The following is a 9,770-nucleotide window of genomic DNA, read 5'->3' as shown; positions in this document are numbered from 1 at the left end:
AGGGTTGGGGTTCGGCTTTTTAAAAATAATTTTCATGTTTATAAAATATTTTTATAATATAGTTCTACCAACCAAGTTGCATATTTGATTGATAATCAAAATACAAGTAAAAAAAGTATGAAACTATTTTAGATCTAATCTAAACAGATTCATGTAATTGAAATAATTTCAACTTTAAACTGTGCAAATTTCTCAAACAAAAATATGATGGTTCTTTGCACGAGAATTATTAACAAAGAAATTTTATTTTAGATTTAAATATCTTTTAAATCTAATAAATTATAAATTTAATCTAGATCACATCTAATAAATTTATGATTAAAGATAGATCTACATGAACTAGGACAACCTTTAAACTGGAAGGGATAAATCTTACAGCAGGACAACCTACAGTTCGTGATTGATCTAAAAATTTTAATTTTAGATTTAACAATCAGATTATAAATTAGATCTAATCTAAAAAATAATCTAAGCATGTATTAATAATCATATAATAAACAACCTAGGCTCTGATACCAATTGATGGAACCAGATCTAGGATTTTAGGGTTAGATCTTGAAACTTTTTCAAGATCAGGCAGTGAAAGACTAAAATAAATCAAAATTTATCTTATAAAATTAAAAAATCTTTAGATCTAAGATCTTATTACATAATTATTACAAGGTATTAAATTAAAAATTAAAATATAAAGAGCAAGAACTACATGTTGATCATATCAACATGTTTCTATACTACATCTAATGTATGTAAAATATAATAGATCATATCTATTACCTTGCAAGTTAGATGTTCTAACTTTGTTGATCCGAGCTTGAGAATGATGTTGTGAGCTGCACACACATCCGGCCTCTAGGAATCATCTACACGAGCCCACGAATCACAATCGGAAGTCCTGGTCCAGGAAATCAGCACAGCATGCTAATACTACGCTGATCCTTCTTCGATGGTCGATCAGATGCCTCCTTCTTCTTGATTTGGACTCTTTCAAAGATGAGAAGTAGGAGAAGGAGTTTTAGATCTGAGACACTCTAAGAAAACTCAAGATGGAGGAAGGAAAGAGGCGAACACAGCAACCCTAGAAGAAGACCCTCTTCTTGTTCTCTTTGTTCTCATCTAGGCATCTAATCTTGTGTCTATTGTATCTCCATGCCCCAATCTTCTTTCTCCTTGATTTTTGCATGCCCTAAAGGTCTCTCTTTTCTCTATTTTCTACAAAAAATTCATGAAAAAATTTATTTTAAATAGAGAGATATGATAGAGTCTTTATCTAGATCAAATACCTAGTCAAAGATTATCCAAACATGACAAGATAAGGGGCGCCCAACTCTTGGGTGCCCTCTCTTTCTTTTTGTGTGTGGACTACCAGCAAAGGATGCATATTATATGCCATAAAAGCCACAAAAATCTCAAAAAAAAATTGAATAAAATAAGTACCATAAGGAAAGAGTTTTGGTTTCTTAAAACTCTATCTCATAGAATTTGAAATCCAAACTTGTTGGTGCAAAACCCGCCTGCGCCGGAGAAGCTGGAGTTGAGGAAGCCGCGGTCACCGCCGGGACCTGCAAGGGAAGTCTAAACCGGAGGTGGGGTTGCTCCGGCAAGACCCTCCGACGCTCAAGTCAGTTCTTTGCCTCAACAAGAATGGAGTGCTCGAACGGAGAATTTAGCAGAGTTTTTGAGATAAGGCAAAAGAGCTTAAGGAATAACGTATCTGAGTTCCCCCTTTTATAGGCGGGGGAGGCAACGGACTGATGGTGACGTTTGTAACCGCCTGGTAGTGGGCCGTCCACGGTCAGGGGAAATGATTGCGAAAGATAATGGAGCAGGCACGTGGGCATCGCCTTGCCTTGCCACGTGGAATCTGTTATGAGGGGTGGAGCAGCGTCCGTCGTCAGGAGAATCGCATGGTATCCGTCGCAGGAGGTGGAGCTGTGCGGAGTCCGCCACAGGAAGTGGAGCAGGGCGGCTATGGCTGCTGCGGCTTGTCAGGGAATGATGGTACTACGTGGAGTCCGCCACAGGAGGTGGAGCAGGGTCGTGGCCGCTTTGAGGGCCTGTCAGGGGTCGTGGATCTGTCGATTGAAGCTCGGTAATGGCCGGAGCCCAGTTTCTGTTGAGGTGCGGGTGAGGTCCTCCTGGCGGTAGGGGTCGTGGGCCAAGCCCGGCTCCTGTAGGAGTCCGGGCGGAGCTGCTCTGATGTCGATGGCGGAGTCCGGCTCCCGTAGGAGTCCGGGTAGAGCTGCAGTTGCTGTCGGCGGTGGAGCCCGGCTCTCGTAGGGGTCCAGGCGAAGCTGCGCTGCAAACAGAGTTAAGGGTGAAGTCCGGCTCCGATAGGAGTCCGGGTTGAGCTTACCAGCAGTTGATACTGAGAGCGGAGCCCGGCTCCCGTGGGAGTCCGGGCGGAGCTGTTCTGATGTTGGCGGCGAAGTCTGGCTCCCGTAGGAGTCCGGAGGGAGCTGCGCTGATGTCGTCGGTGGAGCCCGACTCCCGTAGGAGTCCGGGCGGAGCTGCGCTGCAAACAAAGTTAAGGGTGAAGTCCGGCTCCGATAGGAGTCCGGGCGGAGCTTACCAGCAGTTGATACTGAGAGCGGAGCCCGGCTCCCGTGGGAGTCCGGGCGGAGCTGTTCTGATGTTGGCGGCGAAGTTCGGCTCCCGTAGGAGTCTGGAGGGAGCTGCGCTGATGTCGTCGGTAGAGCCCGGCTCTCGCAGGAGTCCGGGCGGAGCTGCACTTGCTGATGGCGGTGGAGCCCGGCTCTCGTAGGAGTCCGGGCGGAGCTGCACTTGCTGATGGCGGTGGAGCCCAGCTCCTGTAGGAGTCCGGGCGGAGCTGCACTTGCTGATGGCGGTGGAGCCCGGCTCCCGTAGGAGTCCGGGCGGAGCTGCACTTGCTGATGGCGGTTCTGCCGTGGGTTCCGGCTGTGGGTATTTTATACCCAACAAAACTAATTCCTACTTTGACTTAATCCACAACCACTTTCCATGTAAGAGAGAAAGAGAAAAAAATTTTGGGCATATGTGCAGACCTGGGAGAGAAGTTTTATCGCACAAAATAAGAGAGAGTGGGCATGGGGGCTAAATTGGTGCAAGGTGGAATCCTAGTCTTACTAGGATTCAATCTATGTCTTGTTCCAATTTGGTTTCTCAAACCAAATCAAACCAAAACCAAATCAATCCAATTAAAATATGTCTTAACCCAATTAAGAGCCTAATTTAATCAAATTAAATTAGGTTAACCCAAGTCCTATTTGAACTAGGACTAGTTTTTTCTTGCACTTGGCTTATCCAATAAACCAATTGGACTTGATCCAATCAAGCCCAAACCAAATCGAATAAATCATATTCAATTAGACTTAATCTCAGCCTATTGGCTTAATCAAATTAAATCAATTAGCAATCAAATTGCTAATCGATCCTCCTACAACACTTACACTAGGTTAAATGTCAATCGTATTGATCGTTTAACCCTAGAATGATTCTTAATCGTTGATCAACCATCTGATCGAATCATGAACTCTAATGTGTGTGACCTCATAGGTCTGAACCTAAGCTGGTAGCATAGAAATAAATTTTTATACCAATCAAAGTGACCATCTAGCAATGGTACCCGATGATCGGATAGGTCGAATGTGTAGAACAACATCCTTAGAACCCATGCAGATATAGTTTCTATATAATTCATCTCCTTGACCAAAATGCTCATAGGACACCTCAGAGTTCAACTATCAACTCTGATCAGGTTGTCTACATTATATTTTAAGCTATCAAATCCATTTGATGGATTACCCTGGCCAAGATTTTGCTAAATTGAAATACAGCGAGTCATTCTTCTCCAACTCTTGGACTGATCAATCCCATCTTGATCACACTCTGACTTCACAAGTACTTGACTGTGCCCAGAAGCCTTCCATCACTGAATTAAAAATTTAGTTAGTCCAGTACCAAAGCACAGTGAATTACTTGCAAGTCACTGAGGTGATCTCAAGTCTAAGGGATATGATGCGTAGTCGTTGATAGCACCAAAATAACTCTACTCACTACGTAGGTAGGATGAGTCGAGATCGTATCCTCAGAGACCTTGGGCTAAGTTGAGATTGCAAAATAAAAGAAAGAAGCATTGTTTTGATTTAAAAAAAAAAAATTTTTAAAATTGATGTAATTAGAAAATAAAGAGCTCGAAAGTTTTGAATTAATTTTACACTAGTAGAGTTGTATCTCTTTTTTTATATTTAAATAGATACGATTAATCTTAGAAAAAATATCTATCTTTTCTCGACACACCCCGTACCCGTAGATCATGGTGCATCTTCAAAAAGTACTAGGTAAACAACTCTTCTTTTCTCGGCACATCCCGTACCCGTAGATCACGGTGCGTCTCCGGAAAGTAAAAGTTATTCCTAATATTAATCTAACAGGAAAGCATAAATAAAAGCATATAAAAGAGAGCAAATAAAGAACTCATGATGATTTAAATAAAAAGCATAATCTTTATTGCATATAAAAAAATACAAGAAAGTTTAGAACAATAAACCCACTCTATATCGTTACAAAATTTTTTCTCCACTCCCGAGACTGCTAGCCTAGCTGCTCATGAAGTAGTCCCTTTCTATTCCTCTATGCAAGGCTCTAGAAGAATTTTTGACCTCTCCCTCCAATGGGAGTACAAAAGCCTTTTTATAGGTGTTAGGAGGGAGGAGTTTTACATGATTTTTTGATGTGGGACTAAAGAAAATAGTAAAGACTAAAAGATGAATGGATAAGATGGAAAGATCACAAGCAAATAAAGAAAATACAAATTCTTCCTCTTAAAATATTTTCAAGTATTAAATTTTTTCCTTTAATTTTAAGATCCCTCTGTTCGCCACTGTGTCCGCCTTGCCAAACTCCCCGCGAACCCGCACGCCCGCCTTACCATGCCCGATGCCGCGATGCCGTGCCCGATGCCACGCCCACGCGTTCCTTCCGCATGCCTGCTTCCGCTACCGCACGCCCTCTTCTGCTGCAGCACGCCCTTTTTGATTGAAAAATTATAAAAAGAAACTTTTATTTCTTTAAAATGACATCTATATCTTTTTGAGTTCCTTGCATAGTATTTTTATTTTCTAGAATACCGTATACGTCCTTCTTTTATTTAAATTTAATTTTAAATCTAATTTTCTTCAAACTTGAGTCTTTTTGATCTGCGAATCGTACTCTTTGTATCGACGATCATCTTTCCTGTAAAATATAAAAAAAGCATCAAATTTTTAATAAATAAAATAAATTAAATATAATTTTCTACTTTAAATGATTTAAATTAAGTATTTATCACACCTTCCAACTTGAATTTTATTCATTTTCGAGTAAAATAGATATATCAGCATTGTGTACCGACTCGATCTTGAATAAAATGTTAGGTTAGACATCTCAAAAGGTAGATGATACCTGATCAGACCATTAAAGATATACTTCATTGGATTATCAATTAGACCCAATTAGTGGTTGAGTATTAACTAAAAAAATTTCAAGAGCTTTTCTTTCACCAACTCCCCACTTTACTCTTTAAATCCTCTAACTTAATGTGAGAGAGGTTTATTATCTTCTTGCAATTTAATCCCCTTATTATCCACTATTTTTGTAACATTGCCCACCTTTTTATGCGAACCACAACGCTTACTTAGGCGAAAGGGCCCGGTTACTCAGTAGGAAATCAATATTTTTTTTTTTAAAGTAAATTTTAAGAAGAATTTTTGCATACCTCGACCTTTCCACCCAATCTCTCATGAAGTAGATTCTTTATTGAGATCAGTAAGAAAAGGGTTGTAGAATCACTCCTAAAATTTGATCTAGTCTAAACCCTACCATTCATTAGGTTTTCTTAATAATTTATTCCTCAGTATCTCTAAAATTATCTAGACCGTTAATCATTCATTGATTAGGATGCCTAATTGACTCTTAATCAAAATAAAATTTGGATACACAAAACTAATTATTTCTGACCATACTCGAGGATTTGATTAATTTTCATTTTCTCCCCCCCAACTTAATCTACATTGTCCTCAATGGAGTAGGAAAGTAAAGAAAATAAAAGGAGAGAGTGCACTTGGGATAATTTTGCTTCAGAAGTTGAAGATAGCTTCATTGATTAATAGGCTCTTGTTCTAAATTTCTGTAGCTGTAGTAAAGTAAAAAATATGAAATCGTTGGGTTGCCTCCCAACAAGTACTAAATTTTACGTCTTCAGCTAGACGTCAAGTTTATTGACAGACTCTTCCATACAGAGCGATCCTTTATTCTTTAAAAAAAATAAAGATCAGTTAAAATAAAATAAAAGAAATTTGGATTGCCTCCCAAAAAGTGCTAAGTTTAACGTCTTCAGCCAGACGCTAAAAGAGTGTCTATCCTATTCCTGCTCGAATCTTAATATGAGTGTCGATCCCTCTTTCAGAAATAATATATCCTAATATAATTTCTTTCCGCACCATGAAATGGCTCTTTTCCCAACTTAGGACAAGATTTGTCTCCATACACCGTTTAAGAACTTTGGAAAGATTATGGAGACAATCCTCAAAGGTGGTTCCAAACACAGAAAAATCATCCATAAAAATTTCAAGATATTTATCCACCATATCCGAAAAAATGGCCAGTATGCACCGTTGAAATGTAGCGGGTGCATTGCAAAGCCTGAATGGCATACGTCGAAAAGCGAAGGTGCCATAAGGGCAGGTGAAGGTAGTCTTTTCTTGGTCATCCAAAAATACAGGTACTTGATTGTACCCTAAATAACCATCAAAAAAATAGAAAAAACTTTGTCCTGTTAACCATTCTAAGATTTGGTCGATGAAGGGCAATGAAAAATGGTCCTTCCTAGTAACGGCATTTAGTTTTCTATAATCTATGCATACTCGCCATCCAGATGATATGCGAGTGGAAAGCAGTTCACCTTCTTCATTCTCAACCACAGTAATACCTGATTTCTTAGGTACTACTTGAGTGGGACTGACCCATTTACTATCGAATATGGGGTAGATGATTCCAGCATCTAACCACTTTACCACCTCTTTCTTTACTACTTCACGCATATTTGGGTTCAATCTCCTCTGCATATCTCGATGAGGTTTGGCATTTGCCTCAAAATGAATATGGTGCATGCAAATGGAGGGGTCAATTCCTTTTAAATTGGCAATGGACCAATCGATAGCCTCTTTGTGTTCCTTCAGAATACCAACCAATTATGTTTCCTGATTAGGGGTCAAGTCTGATGCAATGATTGCCGGGAGGGTATCATTGGGTCCTAGAAATACATACTTAAGCATAGCAGGAAGGGGTTTCAATTCTAACGTAGGTAGTGATTCTAAAGATGGGACTATTGGTGTACTGGCTAATGTGGGCAATGGCTCATACTTGATTGTCTATGGAGGAGTGGTTTTATCGTGTGGTGTATCCAACAAGGTGTTAACTTCTTTCATATATCCCTTAAAGTCATACACTCCAAAGTGAGCCAAGCAAGTATCTAAGGGGTCTAGGGCTAGAATTGTGGGTGTTGCATCTTCTATAATATCTTCTAGTGTATCTACTTCGAAGCAACTATCCATTGATGGTCCTTGAAAAGCACCAAACATATTCAGTCTCAGTTTCTTATTCCCAAATGATACGTCCATGACTCCTGTCCTACAATTAATGCATGCATTTGCCGTAGCTAGGAAGGGTCATCCTAAGATAATGAAAATTTGTCTTGGGTTGCCACTTAGTTCCATATTGAGAATCAGAAAATCAACTGAAAAGTAAAATTCATCTACCTTGACCAAGACATCCTCAAGCATTCCACGTGGTTCTTTGATTGATCTGTCGGCTAATTGCAGTGTGATTGATGTGGGTTTCAGTTCTTCGAAGCCAAAAAGTTCATACACCAAACTAGATAAAAGATTCACACTTGCCCCTAAGTCCAGAAGAGCTTTTTCAATGTGATAATCTCCTATAATACAGGAAATGATGGGGGCTCCTGGGTCCTTAAGCTTTGGAGGAGTGGCATGCTGGAAGACAGAACTAGCCTGTTCAGTGAGACATACTTTCTTTGGGATTTGTGATCTAGATTTACATTTTTGGGTGCACAAATTCTTCAAAAATTTGGCATAAGCAGGGACCTGTTTGATTGCGTCTAGAAGGAGAAGATTAATTTGGACTTGCTTAAACAATTCCAATATCTCATCGAGTCTTCCTCCCTTCTTATCTGCAGGAATAGGGGCTTTCAGGGCATCCGAAAATGGGACTTTAGGCAAATACGATGATTTCGATGTAGTTGGTTCATTCCCTATTTTAAGGTCCTCCTTGTTCTTGGGTGATTTGGCTTCGGTTAGAGGTTTAGGGTCGGTCTCATTGGTTTTATTAGTGTGTTCAATGACCTTCCCACTTCTCAGAGTCATGATTGATTTGGCATGTTTAGAAAAAGCTTCTGGGGTATTAGAGCTCTCAATCACAAATTGCCCTCTTGGGTTGCTCTCGAGTTGGCTAGGTAATTTTCCTCCTTTCCTCCTACTGAATGCAGTCGCTAGTTGACCTATTTGGGTCTCTAGCTTAGCAATGGATTGTGTGTGGGAGTTAAGGGTCTGAGTGTTGACTTCTAATCATTCTAGTGCTTTTAGAACTTTTTCCTCAAAAGCTGAGCTGTGACCAGTAGTAGATAGTTGAAGGGTATTTTGAAATTGATGGTATGGTCCATGCCTATATGTTGGATCCTGATACTAAGGTCGAGGTGCGGCAGGGCCAACCACTGGTTGTGGTCTCTAGGAAAAATTTGGATGGTTTCTCTAGCCAGGGTTATAAATATTCGAATATGGATCGTTTCCTGATCTGCGAGCTTGTTGGACTTGAGCTTGCTGAATCTGCTCATGCATAAACTCAGAAAATTGAGGTACGGCTGGGCATTCACTAACAAAATTGTTCGGACTTGCACACAATGTACAAACTTCTTGGATTGGGTTAGGTGGAATCGGGGATTGTCCAGTATTTAGAAGATGGTCAAATTTTTGGGATAGTTCATCTACCTTACTGTGGATATCCATGATGTTTCCAATCTGATAAATTTCACTTCTTTTTTGTTGAAGCATGGGTTGTTCTCTAGAGGTGGCAGACATATGATGTAAGAAATTCTCACTAAGTGTTTCAAATAGCTGCCAGGCTTCATCCTCACTCTTTAGCATGAATGTCCCACCACATGATGCATCAACCATTTGTCGGTGTTTCTCCGATAGACCATCATAAAAATACTGACAAAGTTGCCATTTAGGGACAGCATGGTGTGGATATTTACGAATGAGGTCCCTTAACCTTTCCCATGTCTCATGAAAAAGTTCACCCTCTAATTAGGAAAAACTAGTGATAGCTTTTCTAATTTGATTTGTTTTTCCAATTAAAAAGTATTTCTTAAGAAATTCTCTCTGAAGATGATCCCAAGTTTAAATGGTTATAGAGTCTAAGGAGTTTAACCAATGCTTGGCTTTGTCCTTAAGTGAGAAAGGGAACAGTTTCAACCTAAGGGCATCATCGGAGAAGTTTTGGATTTTTACTGTGAAACAAATTTTAAGAAATTCATCCAAGTGTTTGTATGGGTCCTCATTACTAAGTCCATAGAATGATGGCAATATTTGAATAATGCTAGATTTAATCTCATATTGGGTAGCTTCTACTGGAAGTGCTTGAATGCATGGAGAGTAGGTATACGAGGATGGAGTGAAATATTCTTTCAATGAGCATAGAGGATTAGCCTCACCAAGTGCAGCCATATTTCTTACTCG

The 9,770-nt window shown here is 39.9% G+C and overlaps 1 non-coding gene across 1 annotated transcript; it reads left to right on the top strand.

Moving 5' to 3' along the window:
- The first annotated feature begins 9,264 nt into the window (after nt 1-9,264).
- On the top strand, nt 9,265-9,370 carry LOC140857652 (small nucleolar RNA R71). Its single transcript, XR_012141144.1, has one exon. It is a non-coding gene; the product is annotated as a small nucleolar RNA R71 (small nucleolar RNA).
- Nucleotides 9,371-9,770: the final 400 nt, after the last annotated feature.

Source organism: Elaeis guineensis, chromosome 4, assembly GCF_000442705.2.
Source record: "Elaeis guineensis isolate ETL-2024a chromosome 4, EG11, whole genome shotgun sequence".
Lineage (NCBI taxonomy): Eukaryota > Viridiplantae > Streptophyta > Magnoliopsida > Arecales > Arecaceae > Elaeis > Elaeis guineensis.
This window is presented reverse-complemented; position numbering and strand designations above follow the sequence as displayed.